Source organism: Heloderma suspectum, chromosome 3 (genome assembly GCF_057233095.1).
Source record: "Heloderma suspectum isolate Gila_16-S chromosome 3, 16-S_ref, whole genome shotgun sequence".
In the NCBI taxonomy this organism is placed as follows: Eukaryota; Metazoa; Chordata; class Lepidosauria; order Squamata; family Helodermatidae; genus Heloderma; species Heloderma suspectum.
The window spans coordinates 84,807,423-84,823,024 of record NC_139460.1 but is presented as its reverse complement, the minus strand read 5'-3'; positions in this window follow the sequence as shown (position 1 = coordinate 84,823,024).

Below are 15,602 nucleotides of genomic sequence, written 5' to 3'. Positions count from 1 at the left end.
GCGCCAGGCTTACGAGGCAGGGCCGTTCCCTTGTTTCCTCAGGCCTTCAGAGCCGCACTACGCCTTACGCTACGACGACGCCAATTGGGTAGAACGTAGCGGAGGCGGGCCTTGTTCCACTCCGGGGTCAGGGCACGCAGCGCGGATCGGGACCACCGCGTTCCTGGGGGGGCTTAACACGCGCACCCCCCCCCCCGCGCTCAGAGGAGGTTAACGAAAGGGGGAAAGCCTCCGTTGGCCTCAGTAATTTCACGAAAACCCGATGGGGCGGTTAAACCGGAGCGCTACGCGAGTTAACGCAAGATGTAGTTTGGCTCTCGGTGACTGATGTTCGCTGACTGAGTTTAAAATCAAACCGAGTTTCCTTATTATGTCCAAAGCGCGATATGGGCCATGCGTCGTCAAACTCTTGCTGGATTTTCGAATATTTTCTGTTTCCCAAAGAGCTGCCAGGTGGCCTTTATTACCGCATTAGCGAGCCCCTCTTCGTCTCGAAGCGGTGGCTGGCTACAGTTCGAATCACGCATGGGTGTTTATTTTCAGTTCTAAGGCCGCTCAGAAAAATATGTAGGCCAGTGCCAGCCTTACTACTACTTATTTCCATATGGAATTCACTTCCACAAGATGTAGTAATGGCCACCACTTTGGATGGCTTTAAAAGGGAATTGGACTAATTCATGGAGGATAAGGCTACTAGTCCTGATGCCTACACGCTACCTCCAGTATCAGTGGCAGTATGCCTATGTACACCAGTTGCTGGGGAACATGGGCAGGAGGGTGTTGTTGCACTCATGTCCTGCTTGTGGGTTTCCCATGGGCAGCTGGTTGGCCACTGTGTGACCAGAATGCTGGACTAGAGAAACCCTTGATCTAATCAAGGATGGCTGTTATGTTCTTATACCACCAAATCAAAATTGTACAATCCTTTTCTCAGTTGACGGCTTCAAATGTTAAACTTCCAGAGGGTAGCCACGTTATTCTGTTGCAGTGAAAACAATTCAGCCTGTGTTTTGTTCACCTGTGACATGTATATATAGGTATTTCACTGTACATGTATGTCAAGGGTCTTGGAGGCTGCATTCCAGTGGTGGTGGGTGGGGCTGATGGCAAAAGGGCCAGAAATACCAGCATAGTTTAGCTTAAAGCTCTTACTGACAGCAACGGAGGGAGCAATGCTATCAGGATTGACAGTTTTTATTTTATTTATTATTACATTTATATCCGACCTTTTTTCCTCTTTGAGGAACCCAAGGTGGCGCACATAATCCTCCTCCTCTCCATTTTATCCTCACAACAAGAACCCTGTGAGGTGGGTTGGGCTGAGAGTCTGTGACTGCCCCAAAGTCACCCAGTGAGCTTCCATGGCCGAGTGGGGACTAGAACCCAGATCTCCTGGCTCCCAGTCCAACACTCTAACCACTATTTTTATTTAGTTAGTTAGTTAGTTAGTTATTTCTATACCGCCCAATAGCTGAAGCTCTCTGGGTGGTTCACAAAAATTAAAACCAAACAACTGGCCTCCGAACCCGGGGTTGACCGCCTATCCAGTGCAGGGCAGGAGGAGTGGTGAGGAGCGGATGTCCTCTGTGCTCCCGTCTCCCTGTTTTTGCAGCTAGACAGCCGATTTCGGTTGTCTAGCTGCAGGATCTTGGAGTGCAGGAAGGGGAGGCTGGATGACATGTTGTTGTTGTTGTTCAGTCGTTCAGTCGTGTCCGACTCTTCGTGACCCCATGGACCATAGCACGCCAGGCCTTCCTGTCCTGCGCTCTCTCCCGGAGTGTGCTCAAGTTCATATTCATTGCATCCGTGATGCTATCTAGCCATCTCATCCTCTGCCATCCCCTTCTCCTTTTGCCTTCAGTCTTTCCCAGCATCAGGGTCTTTTCCAGGGAGTTTTCTCTTCGCATTAGGTGGCCAAAATATTGGAGCTTCAGCTTCATTATCTGTCCTTCCAATGAGCAGTCAGGGTTGATTTCCTTTAGGATGGACTGATTTGACCTCCTTGCAGTCCAGGGGACTCGTAAGAGTCTTCTCCAGCACCACAGTTCGAAAGCATCAATTCTTCGGCGCTCAGCCTTCCTTATAGTCCAGCTCTCACAGCCATACATTACTACTGGGAAAACCATAGCTTTGATTAGACGGACCTTTGTCGGCAAGGTGATGTCTCTGCTTCTTACTATGCTGTCTAGGTTGGCCATAGCTTTCCTCCCAAGGAGCAAGCGTCTTTTAATTTCATGGCTACAGTCACCATCTGCGGTGATCTTGGAGCCCAAGAAAGTAAAATCTGTCACTGCTTCCATTTCTTCCCCTTCTATATGCCAGGAAGTGATAGGGCCAGATGACATGATCTTAGTTTTTTTAATGTTGAGTTTCAAACCAGCTTTTGCACTCTCCTCTTTCACCCTCAACAAGAGGCTCTTTAGATCCTCTTCGCTTTCTGCCATTAGGGTGGTATCGTCTGCATATCGGAGGTTGTTGATAATTCTCCCGGCAATCTTAATTCCGACCTCTGATTCATCCAATCTGGCATTTCTCATGATTTAGCCTTGTGATACGTTCCATGGGGTTTTCTTGGCAAGAATACTGGAGTGGGTTGCCATTTCCTTCTCCAGTGGACCACATTTTGTCAGAACTCTCTGCCATGACCTGTCCGTCTTGGGTGGCCCTGCACGGCATAGCTTATGGCTTCACTGAGTTACGCAAGCCCCTTCGCCACAACAAGGCAGTGATCCATGAAGGGGGATGACATATAGGAAGTGTCATACCAGCACTTCCAACCTCCCCATCCCAGCCCGCCCCCAGGAACGCCCTGTTTCCCCTGCTCCACACTGCTCTTCTGAGTGCGGAGTACGGGGCCGATCCACCCTGCCTATGAGGTGGTGCAGGAGAGGGTGCAGGTTGGTTCTCTGGGAACCAAGCTCAAGAGTGCGGGCTCTGGGGTCGGTTCCTGGGAACCGACCAATCCTATGGCCGTCTAGCTGCTGACTAGCAGCCATAGGATTGCATCCTAAGCCTTAGGAGAGGCATTTCAAACTTTCAATGGGGAAAAGCTGCACAAAGTTGGGAAACCACCACATGGGTGGTGGGGCCAGGGGAAGTGGTGAGGCCATTTGCGGAACTTGGGTGGACTGGGATTGGCCCCTAGGCCTGAAGTTCGGCACCTCTGATACATGTGCTAGGAAGCCTTGATTGGTTAAGAATATAAGAGCAGTGCTGGGCCTCTCTAGTCCAGCATCGTGTTTCCACAGTGACCAGTCAGATACCTCTAGAAAGTCCACAAACAGGACATGAGGGAAACAGCGTTCTCCCACTGTTCCCCCGCAACTGGTATTCAGCGGTATGGTGCCTCTAAGATTGGAGGTAATATACAGCATAGGAGACATGCTGGATTAGAGGAAGGGTCCATCTAGTCCAGCATTCCGTTCACACAGTGGCCAACCAGCTGACTACGAGAAATCCACAAGCAGGACATGAGTGCAACAGCACCCTCCTGCCCATGTTCCCCAGCAATTGGTATACATGGGCATAAAGCCTCTGATACTAGAGGTGGCATATAGCTATCAGAACTAGTAGTCACTGATAGCCTTCTCCTCCAGGAGTTTGTCTATCCACCTTTTAAAGCCATCTAAATTGGTGGCTATCACTATGTCTTGTGACAGCAAATTCCATAGTTCAACTATGCACTGTGTGAAGAAGTAATTCCTTTTATCTGTCCTGAATCTCCCATCAAACAGCTTCATGGGATGACCCTGGGTTCTAGTATAAATGAGAGAGGGAGAAAAATATCTCCCTATCCACATTCTCCACATCATGTATAATTTTGCACACACCTACCATTTCTCCCCTTACCTTTTTTCCAAGCTGAACAATCCCTGCTGTTGTAACATTCCCTCATAGGAAAGTTGCTCCAGCCCCTTGATCATCTTAGGGTGCAATCCTATGCATGTTTAGACAGAAAAAAGTCCTACAACTCCCAGCATTCCCAGCCATCTAACTGGTGGCTATCATTAAATCTTGTGGTAGCAAATTCCATGGCTAGGAATGATATAGAATCATAGAATAGTAGGGTTGGAAGGGGCCTACAAGGCCATCGAGTCCAACCCCCTGCTCAGTGCAGGAATCCAAGTCAGAGCATCCCTGACAAATGGCTGTCCAGCCTTGTCTTGAAGGCCTCCAGTGTGGGAGAGCCCACCACCTCCCCAGGTAATATGTTCCATTGTCGTATTGCTCTTACAGTCGGGAAGTTTTTCCTGATGTTCAGCCGGAATCTGGCTTCCTGTAACTTGAGCCCATTATTCCGTGTCCTGCACTCTGGGATGATCAAGAAGAGATCCTGGCCTTCTTCTCTGTGACAACCTTTCAAGTACTTGAAGAGTGCTATCATATCTCCCCTCAGTCTTCTCTTCTCAAGGCTAAACATGCCCAGTTCTTTCAGTCTCTCTTCATAGGGCTTTGTTTCCAGTCCCCTGATCATCTTTGTTGCCCTCCTCTGAACCCTCTCCAGTTTGTCTGCATCCTTCTTCAAGTGTGGTGCCCAGAACTGGACACAGTACTCCAGATGAGGCCTAACCAGTGCTGAGTAGAGGGGAACTAGTACTTCCCGGGATTTGGAAGCAATGCTTCTATGAATGCAGCCCAAAAGAGCATTTGCCTTTTTTGCAGCCACATCACATTGTTGGCTCATATTCAGCTTGTGATCGACAACAGTTCCAAGATCCTTCTCGCTTGTAGTGTGGTTGAGCCACGTATCCCCCATCTTGTAACTGTGCATTTGGTTTCTTTTTCCTAGGTGCAGAACTTGGCATTTGTCCCTATTAAATGTCATTCTTTTGTTTTCTGCCCAGCGCTCCAGTCTATCCAGATCACTTTGAATTTTGTTTCTGTCTTCCAAAGTATTAGCTATCCCTCCCAGTTTTGTGTCATCTGCAAATTTGATCAGCATTCCCTGCACCTCCTCCTCCAAGTCATTAATAAAAATGTTGAAGAGCACTGGGCCCAGGACTGAGCCCTGCAGTACCCCACTCGTTACCTCTCCCCAGCTTGAGAAGGTCCCATTGATAAGCACTCTTTGAGTCCGATTCTGTAGCCAACTGTGGATCCACCGGATCGTTGTTTCATCTAGCCCACTTTGAGCTAGTTTGCTCATCAGGATATCATGGGGCACTTTGTCGAAAGCTTTGCTGAAGTCGAGGTATATGATGTCTACAGCATTCCCACGGTCTACAAGGGAGGTTACTTGATCAAAAAATGAGATCAGATTTGTCTGGCAGGACTTGTTTTTGACAAATCTATGTTGGCTTCGAGTAATCACGGCATTGTTTTCAAGGTGCTTCCAGATGGATTGCTTTATGATCTGCTCCAGAATTTTCCCAGGGATTGATGTCAGACTGCTTGGTCTGTAGTTCCCAGGTTCCTCCTTTTTACCCTTTTTGAAGATAGGGACAACGTTAGCCCTCCTCCAGTCATCTGGCACTTCACCCGTCCTCCATGATTTCTCAAAGATAATAGACAGCGGTTCTGAGAGTTCTTCTGCCAGTTCCTTTATGTCTCTAGGATGCAGTTCATCTGGCCCTGGAGTTTTGAACTCATTCAAAGTAATGAGGTGTTCCTTGACCATATGCCTGTCGATCTCAAGCTGCAATCCTGCCCCTTCAGCCTGTACTTCACCTTTGCCAGGGGGGTCATAGACCCTCTTTTGGGAGAAGACTGAGCCAAAGTAGGAATTGAGCACCTCTGCCTTTTCTTTGTCATCTGTTATCATTTTGCCATCCTTATTTAATAGCTGAACCACCATTTCTTTGCCTTTTACTATGCACGTAGCTGAAGAAAGCCTTTTTGTTGTTTTTAACATCCCTTGCTAACCTCAGCTCACTCAGCTTTAGCCTTCCTGACGCCATCCCTGCAATTCTGTGCTATCTGCTGTACTCTTCCTTTGTTACTTGGCCTTCTTTTCACTTCCTATATGTGTCCTTTTTTGTTTTCAGGTCATCCCTAAGCTTTTTCTGAAGCCACATTGGCGTCTTCTGTTGTCTTCCACCTTTTCTTCTTGTTGGAATTGCTTGTGATTGTGCCTTGAGAATTTCCTTTTTTAAAAGCTCCCACCCATCTTGGACTTCTTTTCTCGCTAGCATCGCTTGCCATGGGACCTTACTGATCATTGTTCTGAGTTTATGAAAATCAGCTTTCCTAAAATCCAGGGTACGCGTTTGACTACACTCGGCTTTTGCTTCCCTTAGAACCAAGAACTCAAGTACAACATGGTCGCTTTCCCCCAGAGTTCCTGTAACTGCTACTTTATCCACTAAGTCATCTCTATTAGTTAGGATCAAGTCAAGGATAGCCGATCCTCTAGTTCCTTCCTCTACTTTCTGTAGGAGGAAGTTATCCGCCACACAAGTCAGGAATTTCCTGGAGGGGCCATGTTTTGCAGAATTTGTCTCCAACAAATATCGGGGAAATTGAAGTCCCCCATTACTACTACATCATGCTTCCTTAAAACATTGGCTATTTGCTTTTCAAAAGTTTCATCCTTGTCTTCTCCTTGATTGGGTGGCCGGTAGTAGACTCCGACCACCAGGTTCCTTTTATTCTTTGCTCCATTTATTTCAACCCAGATGCTCTCGATGGGGCTACCAAGCTCCTCCTCCTGTATTTCTGTGCAGAGATATGTATTTTTCACATACAGTGCAACCCCACCTCCCTTTCTGTTCCTCCTGTTCTTTTTGAACAAGTTATATCCTTCAATTGCTGTATTCCAGTCATGAGAGTCATCCCACCAAGTCTCAGTTATACCTATCAGGTCATAATTTCCCTCTTGTATTAAGAGTTCAAGTTCGTTCTGTTTGTTTCCCATACTCTGGGCAATAGTATATAGACATCGAAGACCATGTGCTTCATAGTCTGGCTTTCTTCCTACATGTGTCTGAAGACTATTATTGGGCGCTATCAGAGCTGTTCTCTCCATTGCAGTGCATGCACCTATGTCCATTATTACCCCCAACATTACATCTCCCTTCCCCGTAGGATTCAGTTTAAAGCCCTCCTGATGAAGTTCTTCATGCTGTGGCCAAACACATTCTTCCCATCCTTTGTGAGGGGCAACCCGTCCCTTACCAACAGCCCATCTTCCAGGAAGTATAGCCCGTGGTCCTAGAATCCAAATCTCTCTCGTCGGCACCACCTTCGTAGCCAGTCATTCACCTGGAGTATTTTTCGTTCCCTTTCTATCCCTCTTCTAACTACTGGAAGGATGGATGAGAAAACTATCTGGGCCCCAAAGTTCTTGAGTTTCCTTCCCAAAGCTTCAAAGTCTGACGTGATCTCTTCGTAGCTCCGCTTGGCGGTATCATTTGTTCCCACATGGATGAGAAGAAAGGGATACCTGTCAGTGGGCTTTATGAGTGCAGGCAACCTTTCAGTCACGTCTCTAATCTGTCCTCCCGGGAGACAACATACCTGGCGAGTCCATGGGTCTTCGCGACATACTTGGGTCTCGATCCCACGCAGCAAGGAGTCTCCCACTACTCCCACTCTTCTCTTCTTCTTCTTGTAGGCCTGGGTTTCATCGCCTCTCTTTGACTGACCTTTAGCCTCTTGCTCACTCTCATGCAGGTTCCCCCGTGATTCTTCCTCTGCAAGCTGTCCTCCAGTCTCATCCGCAAGTACCTGGAATCGGTTCCACAGCTCCACTGCTTCCACTGGTGCAGAGTGGCATCTAGTTCTTCTTCTCCTAACTGTCACCCTTTTCCAAGGAGTATCCTCTATTCCATTTTTCTTCACCTCAGCATTTCCCACTGCCCCATCTTGCTGTTGCTCTTCAAGCTTCTGGTCTGCCCTTTGCTGCTGTAGTTCCTCCATTCTGTCCAAGAACTCTTCGTCTTCTCTTATTCCACGGAGGGTCGACAGTCGCCGCTCCAGTCCACTTACTTTTTCCTCCAGCAGCGTGATCAACTTGCACTTGTTGCAGGTGTAGGCCATGTTGTTCTCAGGCAAGAAAACAAACATTGCATACACCTTGCAGGTCACCACCACTGGAGAGTCTTGTCCTTCCATAGCCTCTTTTCCCTTTTTGTGTCTAGCTTTGTGATTGTTCTAGACTAGCCTGTGCCTGCTCCTCTACTCAGTAGAGGTTAAAAGCAGAGTCCCACTGGTGTGAAAGTGTGTGTTACAAGACAAATAAATGGAAAAAAGTTAGTTAAAATAAAAATAATTTAAAAAATGTTAGGGGCCTCCCCCTTGACCTCCCCTGCTGACCTCCCCTGGCCAACTCCTGTTTGCTCCCCCTGTTCGCTCGCTCTCTGGGAGCTTGCCTGCTTCTGTAGTCCCTGGACCAGCTGGAGCAGCTTGCTCTGCTCTGCTCTGCTCAGCTCAGCTGGGAGGCGGGAAACAGACTGAAGCTTCCCGCCCAGTCAGCTGCTGGGAGTACTCAGGCCACACCCCTCCAATTCAGTTGGAGCTCTCAGAAGCACCTGGTGAGCTCACAGCCAATCAGAAGGATAAAGGGCAGCCCCCTGGGCTTCCTGCAACCCACTTACCTCTTAGCCTCTGTCTCCTTTGTCTCTTCAACCACTGCAACTCCCCTGGCCAACTCCTGTTTGTTCCCCCTGTTCGCTCGCTCTCTGGGAGCTTGCCTGCTTCTGTAGTCCCTGGACCAGCTGGAGCAGCTTGCTCTACTCTGCTCTGCTCAGCTGGGAGGCGGGAAACAGCTATGAGTTGCAGTTTGACACATCTGGTATTTAGTACCAGGTTGGGGAAGGCTGAGCTACAGGATTGTGGCAACTAATCCAGGTTATTTGTCAAGCCTAAAGCTGTTGACACATTACGAATATGTGTGCAGAAAGACTGGCCTCAAAATGCTATATACCCTAACTCTTTGAATTGCTTTTCTTAATACTGTTTTATATATATTCTTTCATTTTTACTCTTTCATTCACTTTATGACCACTGAAACAACCTTGAGAGGTGTTGGGGAATCAGAAGAATGTGTCAGTCTGTCAGTAAACAACCATGAGTCTTGGAATTTGGGACATGATCAACAAGGAACACATCGAATATGTCTTTGATGCCATAGGCCCCAGTGAAGGAAAAGAGTATAAAACCCCTGAGTCTGCCAGTGTTCAGGAGGGGCGTGGTTGCATCTGGATACAACAGTACCCTCGATCCATGGGACACATGTCAAGTACTCTGGCCCAGTGCTTGGCAGCGTGTGGTATGTGTTGGGTAGAATTCAGGGAATAGGACTTTACCGTCCAGGGCATAGGTAAAGCGCAGTTATGTTTGCACTGTCATAGTCACTGTTTTGGAAGTTTTCATGCAGACAGCAGGTTCTGGCTTGAGCCTGACTGAAACTGTATGTCAATTACACAGTCAGCATGTTCTGGTGTGAGCTTGGCTGCAGGGAAGCTGTGTAACAAATAGAGACTAACTGCATATTTAGTCATTAATGCACCATGTTTGGGTAACTAAGTTGTGACCAAGGAGCATAGAGTTCCTTGAGGTACTTGTTTGGGTAACTACGTTGTGACCAAGGAACGTAAAGTTCCTTGAGGTAATTGCTAGATTGTGATTGAGGAGCATGTAGCTCCTTGAGGTATTTGTAACTAAGTTTGTAACTAAGAGGTGAACTGCCTCTTAAGCCTCAGATAGTTTGCAACTCTCTGGGGAAGCTCAACTGTTGTTTGTTTCTTTATTGTCAATTTCCTTTTTGTTTCACCTACATTGGTTGTGTGTGTCCTTTCTCCACCTCAAAAGATCCCAAACTCCTCAGTCTGATCAACTGAGGAGTCCTGGGTATAAATTAAAATTCAAACCTCACACTGCAACCTAATGCGCATTTACCTGAAAATAAATCCCACTGAAATTACTAGGTGTTAACTTCTGAGTGAACATGCATAGGACAGGGATCATTTTTGTTTCTCATTTTATCCATGTAACATTTACATATTTTCTCCATATAGGACTTCCATAACTTTGAAGCGGTCCTGAAAGACAGTGATTTGATCGAAGTGTCTCAGAGATGACTGAACTCAGAGTCCCTTTGATTCAAATAATCATATTCATTGTAGCAAGTTTGATTCATGACAAGAAGATAATGATTCTATGCCACAGGCAGCTGCCCACTTACCCGCCCACTTTAAGGTTTCTTAATGTGCTGGCCTCCATGGGAGGCATGTAATTTTTACTGCAGTATTTACTGGAGGTTGAGAATGTTGTATCGAACACACATACAAGCATGTTCTGCCCATGCCTTAGGCACTAGTTTTATGAGTAATGTACTCATTCTTTCACCTGGGTGAGGGCCGATGTACGCAATCAACTTGGAGCACTTCAGAACAGACAGCTTCTAGTGCTACCAGCTAAAAGATATTTTGCAGCTGTTCCACATTTTCCTTAATGGATTATTTGTGGAAAGAAAAAAGACAGAAGAAGCAGTGGGGAAGCACAGGAGGGTTATAAGTGGAAGACATCGTTGTCTCTTCCTTCCCTACAATAAAAGTCTGTGAATGAAGCAGGTGATCACATGATAAAAGTGACATCTGGAAGTACCTTTGCTGTGCTGAGGACAGAAGATTGATGCAGAATTCAGCTTACGTATGGCCATGCAGTTACACAATTGTTTCACCACACACCAGACCCAGCTCACAACTCAGTCTCCATTTACCAATGCGCAACTCAGTCAGCTTTCTCAAGTTTGTGTTTGTATGCATACATTTTTTAATTTATTAAATTTATTAATCGCCCATCTGGCCAGCCACCCAGCCACTCTCGGCGATGTACAAGGTGTATAATAAAACAGTTTAAAACAACAAAATTCTACAATAAAAATACCATCTTTCTAAAAATACTCTAACTCACCCCAAATACATGCCAGATATATCTGTCAACTGAGAATATCACCACGTCCAAGCATCTGATGAGTTGGCTTTTAATTCATAGAAGCTTATTCCTCAGTAAATTTCATCTTTAAAGTTGTCAAAAGACAAGAGTAACAGACTAAGGACACAATCCTATGCATGCTAGCTGAGGAATACTGGGAGTTGTAGTGTTTCTTTCTGTCTAAATACGCATCGCATTGCACCCTAAAATTGCTATATTTAAGGCACAATCCTATCCAGATAGGCGGCCGCCTCTGAACTCGAATGCGACCACCTATCCAAAGCAGAACAGGAGAAGCACGGAGGGGATCGTTCCGTCCACACTTTGCCCGCCCTGCATTTTTGGCTAGACAATAGCCGCGGGAGGATGGAGCAGGGACGGAGGCTGCTGAGCAACACATAGGATGTTTCGTACAGGCATTTCCACCCGCCCCAGAACGCCCCCAGCTGATACAACCTTTTGAACCTTTTCGGCTGCTCTGCACTCCTCTTGCAAGCACAGAGGATGGGGCTGTTCCGTGCACCCCTTGCGAGTCCAGAGGATGGGGCTGTTCCGTGCTGCCTCAGAGGCAGCGCGGAAGTGGGGGGAGGTCGGTTCCCAGATAACACGATAGCCAACTAGCCTCTGTTTAGCAGCCATAGGATTGCTCCCTTAGAAACTTTGTGGTGAAACAACTATTTTGTCAGATGCTGCATTCATGCAACCCTAACCTTCTGAACATTCGAGTTTGGTTGTGAATGATTCCTGACTCATTACATTTTTATCTCACTCTTCCTCAAGGTCAGGGCAGCTCTTCTAAGATGGCAAACGTCAAGCACTTTTCTAAGACAAATATTGTGGTAATGTGTTACACCTCATAAAGAAGGCTCTAATAAATCTGGAAAAACTGACAACTAATTTGGTGTTTAAAATCACTAAGGTGGATTAGAATTCACACTTCATCCATAAGTATGCATTGGAAAATCCACTGTTCTGTGATGACTAATTCTGGGTTAAGAGTTCTTGACTCTGGATCCTTATGTTCCAACATGATAGTTATGTGTGAGATGAGGAATAGAAATGCCCCAGAGTTCTTTGAATGAGCTACATGGAATTGAGCTTTCCAGCATTCCACACAACAGATTTACTGGACCTACAGCATCTGGAAAACAGGAGTTACTTGTTTGTTGGTATGAGCAGAAGCTATCTTTCTCTTCCTTTCAAGTCCTTCTTCCAACCCTTTCTGATAATTCTTGACTTAATTTACCCTGTTCATCCTCAACTGAAACAAAAACCAAAAGCTGCAATTATATCCATACTGAGTAAACCCCACTGAATACAGTAGACCCCACAATACATCCATGTATTCACTTGTTCACACTCATCTGTATTACCTTTGGCTCTCACATACCATCTTTCTCCTCCCCTCCCTCTTGTCTTACTCCACTGTCAACATTTAGACTACGCTTTTTTGGATTAGGTATTTAAACACCTATGTGCCCTGATGGAATTTGGGATTTCAGCATTGGCCTGAAAACACAGAATGTAGGATGGGAGTAGAAAAGAAGCAAAAAGAGATGAGACTTAAACCTTGACATCACTTACTCCCAAGTAGTCCCATTTATTTCAATAGAAGTATGTGAGGGAAATTATTGAAGTTACAGCCTTGAAGTTTTTAGTGACTTATAGTAAAACAATTAACTATAGATAGGGAAAATTATATTATGCTTTTCTTACTAGCTCTTTCACATTTTAACAAATATATTTGCTCTTTATTTTCAAAAAAACAGTGGAGAAGGGGAAGATTCAAAATATTTGAAACTTAAAGGGCTAAGAGGATATTTCTATGTGATGCAAGAATCAGAAGGACCCATGGGGGAGATGGATAGCAGCAAGCAAGGACTCAAAAATTCACTGGACAAACACACACTTTTTAAAAGTAAGGAAGGAGAGTGGGTGGGGCAGTCAACAAGTGCTTTATATTGGATGTAGGGGTAAAGGAGTGATGGACTTTAATCTTTGAAGGGCTTGTTGAAAGCTAACCGGAGTATTTATTATGAAATAAACCAATGGAAATAAAAGGCTTAGCCTGGACTGATAATTGTTGGTCTCCTGTCCATTTATTACCTACATTCCTCCAGGCAAATAAAGCCATAAAATAGATAAGGAAGAATATACATACATTGTCCTATTAATACACAGATAATGCACAAGACCCCTTTGGGGGAAAACCAATGTATTGTCTATTTTTTGTAAGACTCCAATGCTGATGGCAAGCAGGAATACCTTGATGATGTCACTTAACTCATAAGCATTCTGCCAGAAAGTGTTCACAAGACAGTGAGGAGCCTCATATTTCTGTGAGGAAGAACAGCACATGGGGAAATGGGGAGGGGAAGTTGATCCCACCCCAGCAAGAGAGAAAGGCAGGTCTTGTAATGCACAGCCTACTTCAGGGGTGGGTGGGTGGTGAACAGCTACAATTTTTTCAGCTAGAGGAACGGCAAGAACAAAACCCAAACTTCTTGTCCCACAGAACACCACTCTAACCAGCTTTCCTAAACCTGGTGCCTGTGGATGTGTCAAACTGCAACTCCCATAATCCCCAGCAATATTACCATTGGGTGGGGTGATGATGGGGTTGTATTTGAACACCCTTGGAGGGCATCAGGTGGGGGAAGGCTGGTCTAACCACACAGTCATGGAAATAGGAAACAGGCTCATGATGAGGCCCATGTAGTCTCCCAGCAGCCTGATCCATACTATGCCCTCTTCCCTCCCCTAGTCTCAATTATAGGATGATCACAGCCATATAGACTATATGACACTGTAGCTCAGTGGAACAGAACATTACACAAGAGGGCCCAGGTTCAATCCCTGGCTATGAATCTCTAGGATAATGGGCTGAGAAGAGACACACCTAGAGTAATGTACTGTTGCAGCAATGCAGAAGTGCAGTGGATTCACTCATGTAACTGTCTGTCTCTATTAGTCTCCACCTGTTTTTCACTTTGGCCAATTCTCTTCATCCTATCCTGCTATACTTCCCCATGCTCATTTGGCTGATTGCTACTTATTACAGAGGAGGTCAGAAGTGCTGACTCTGCATGTATTGTTTGTATCAGCATTATCCTGACACCTTGGTTCAAGAATCCATTTTGATTCCAGAGGAAGCAGCATGGAGAAGCAGCCACCTGGTCAACCATCATGATAGCTTTTGATTTGAAAAGCACTAATAAACTGTCCTGTCCTGATCTTGCTGTGTATAGCTATCTCCACTGAGCCCACTCAATTCACCAGGATCCTCCCTGAATTTTTCCCCCAAGAACCAGCCTAGTCATCAAGCCTTTTGTTTTGAACCCTATAACTGCCCTGGAATTCCAGCAGCAGTTCCTTCTATTTGCTGGGCATCCCGCAGGCTTGTGAGTCTCAGCCCCAAGATTAACCTGCGGTCTGGCTTCCAAAATCATTCCTCATGATCCTTGCCTAACACAATCCTCCACTCTGTTCTGCACAAAACCCACATTTCCAGGGTCAGAGTCCTCCCCCCGCCTTCTTGTTGCACCACTTTGTTGCCTTGTTTGCCTAGATAAATCCATTTGCCTTACATACCCAGAGAGAAAACTTCATCCCCTGGTAAAGCGCCTGTTGTGTCCAAGCTAGGTTCCATACAGAAGGCAGCACAACTTGTGACCTACCTACATCCATTTCTGGTGCGTTGCAGAGGACTGTGTGAGTTTATGGTTGTGATCTAGCAGGGAACCTAGAACATTGGGGAGCTGCTACCAAGGGTCATGAGGCGAGCATAACCATTTTAAATCTATTGGGAATTCTAAGGAGAAGCCCTGTCTTCTGTTCTTAAACCAAATTGTGGTGGTTCTGGAGTCCATAATAAAGGGTACGCCTGTGTTCAGTCTTCCTATCATCTCCATGAGTACCAGGAGATCAAGGGTCCTATTTTTTAATATATCAGCCATCTGGCTGTCTCTTGATAACTTGGCACTCAAGAGTGCCTGGCTGAAGGTTTTCAAAGTAGTCTATGCACACAGCATTTTTCTAATGATTTGCAACCAGCTAGGAAGTCTTTGGGGTTTCCTTCATTCTAGAGCCAGGTAACTATATTGGTCACAATTTTGCTCTATTTCCTCTCTTTTCCTTCTAAATCTAACCGTTTCTGTCCCTGCAGCCTACCATTGTCACCCAAGCTCCCCTGATCTCCTAGCCTCCCAATCCCCTGCGTTGCCATTTCCATGCCAACACCTTCCATTCCTTATTTGGCAAAACTTAATTCCCCTAATCTCCATCTTTCTCCATCTTTCTGTTAGGCTGATTAGAACTAGCATGCTACTCCATATGCTAGGACTCACCAGCCCATTTTTCTCTTTTGTAATGCATGTGTTAAGAACAAAACCTGAAAATATAAAGTGTGTACTTTTTGGACTTTGAATGAGTGCTTGAACAAATTTCCCCATAATAGGAAGGAGCTATTCCCCACTTTGTTGAGAAACAGTGCATAGATCTGCTGTGTGCACATCACACCACCAGTAAAGTTTCCCTTAATCCCTTGTTCGTCGTTACACGTGTATATATGCGCATTCATGAATGTGTGAATGAGGATGTGGGGCATCACACTAGCTGCTGGTTATTGCCCCAGCAGACATCATTATCCATCTCCACACCTCCACTTCTAGTAGTAACTGTCTAGTTTATTTGCTATTAGCTCTGCTGGGGAAGGGAGAAGATACTGA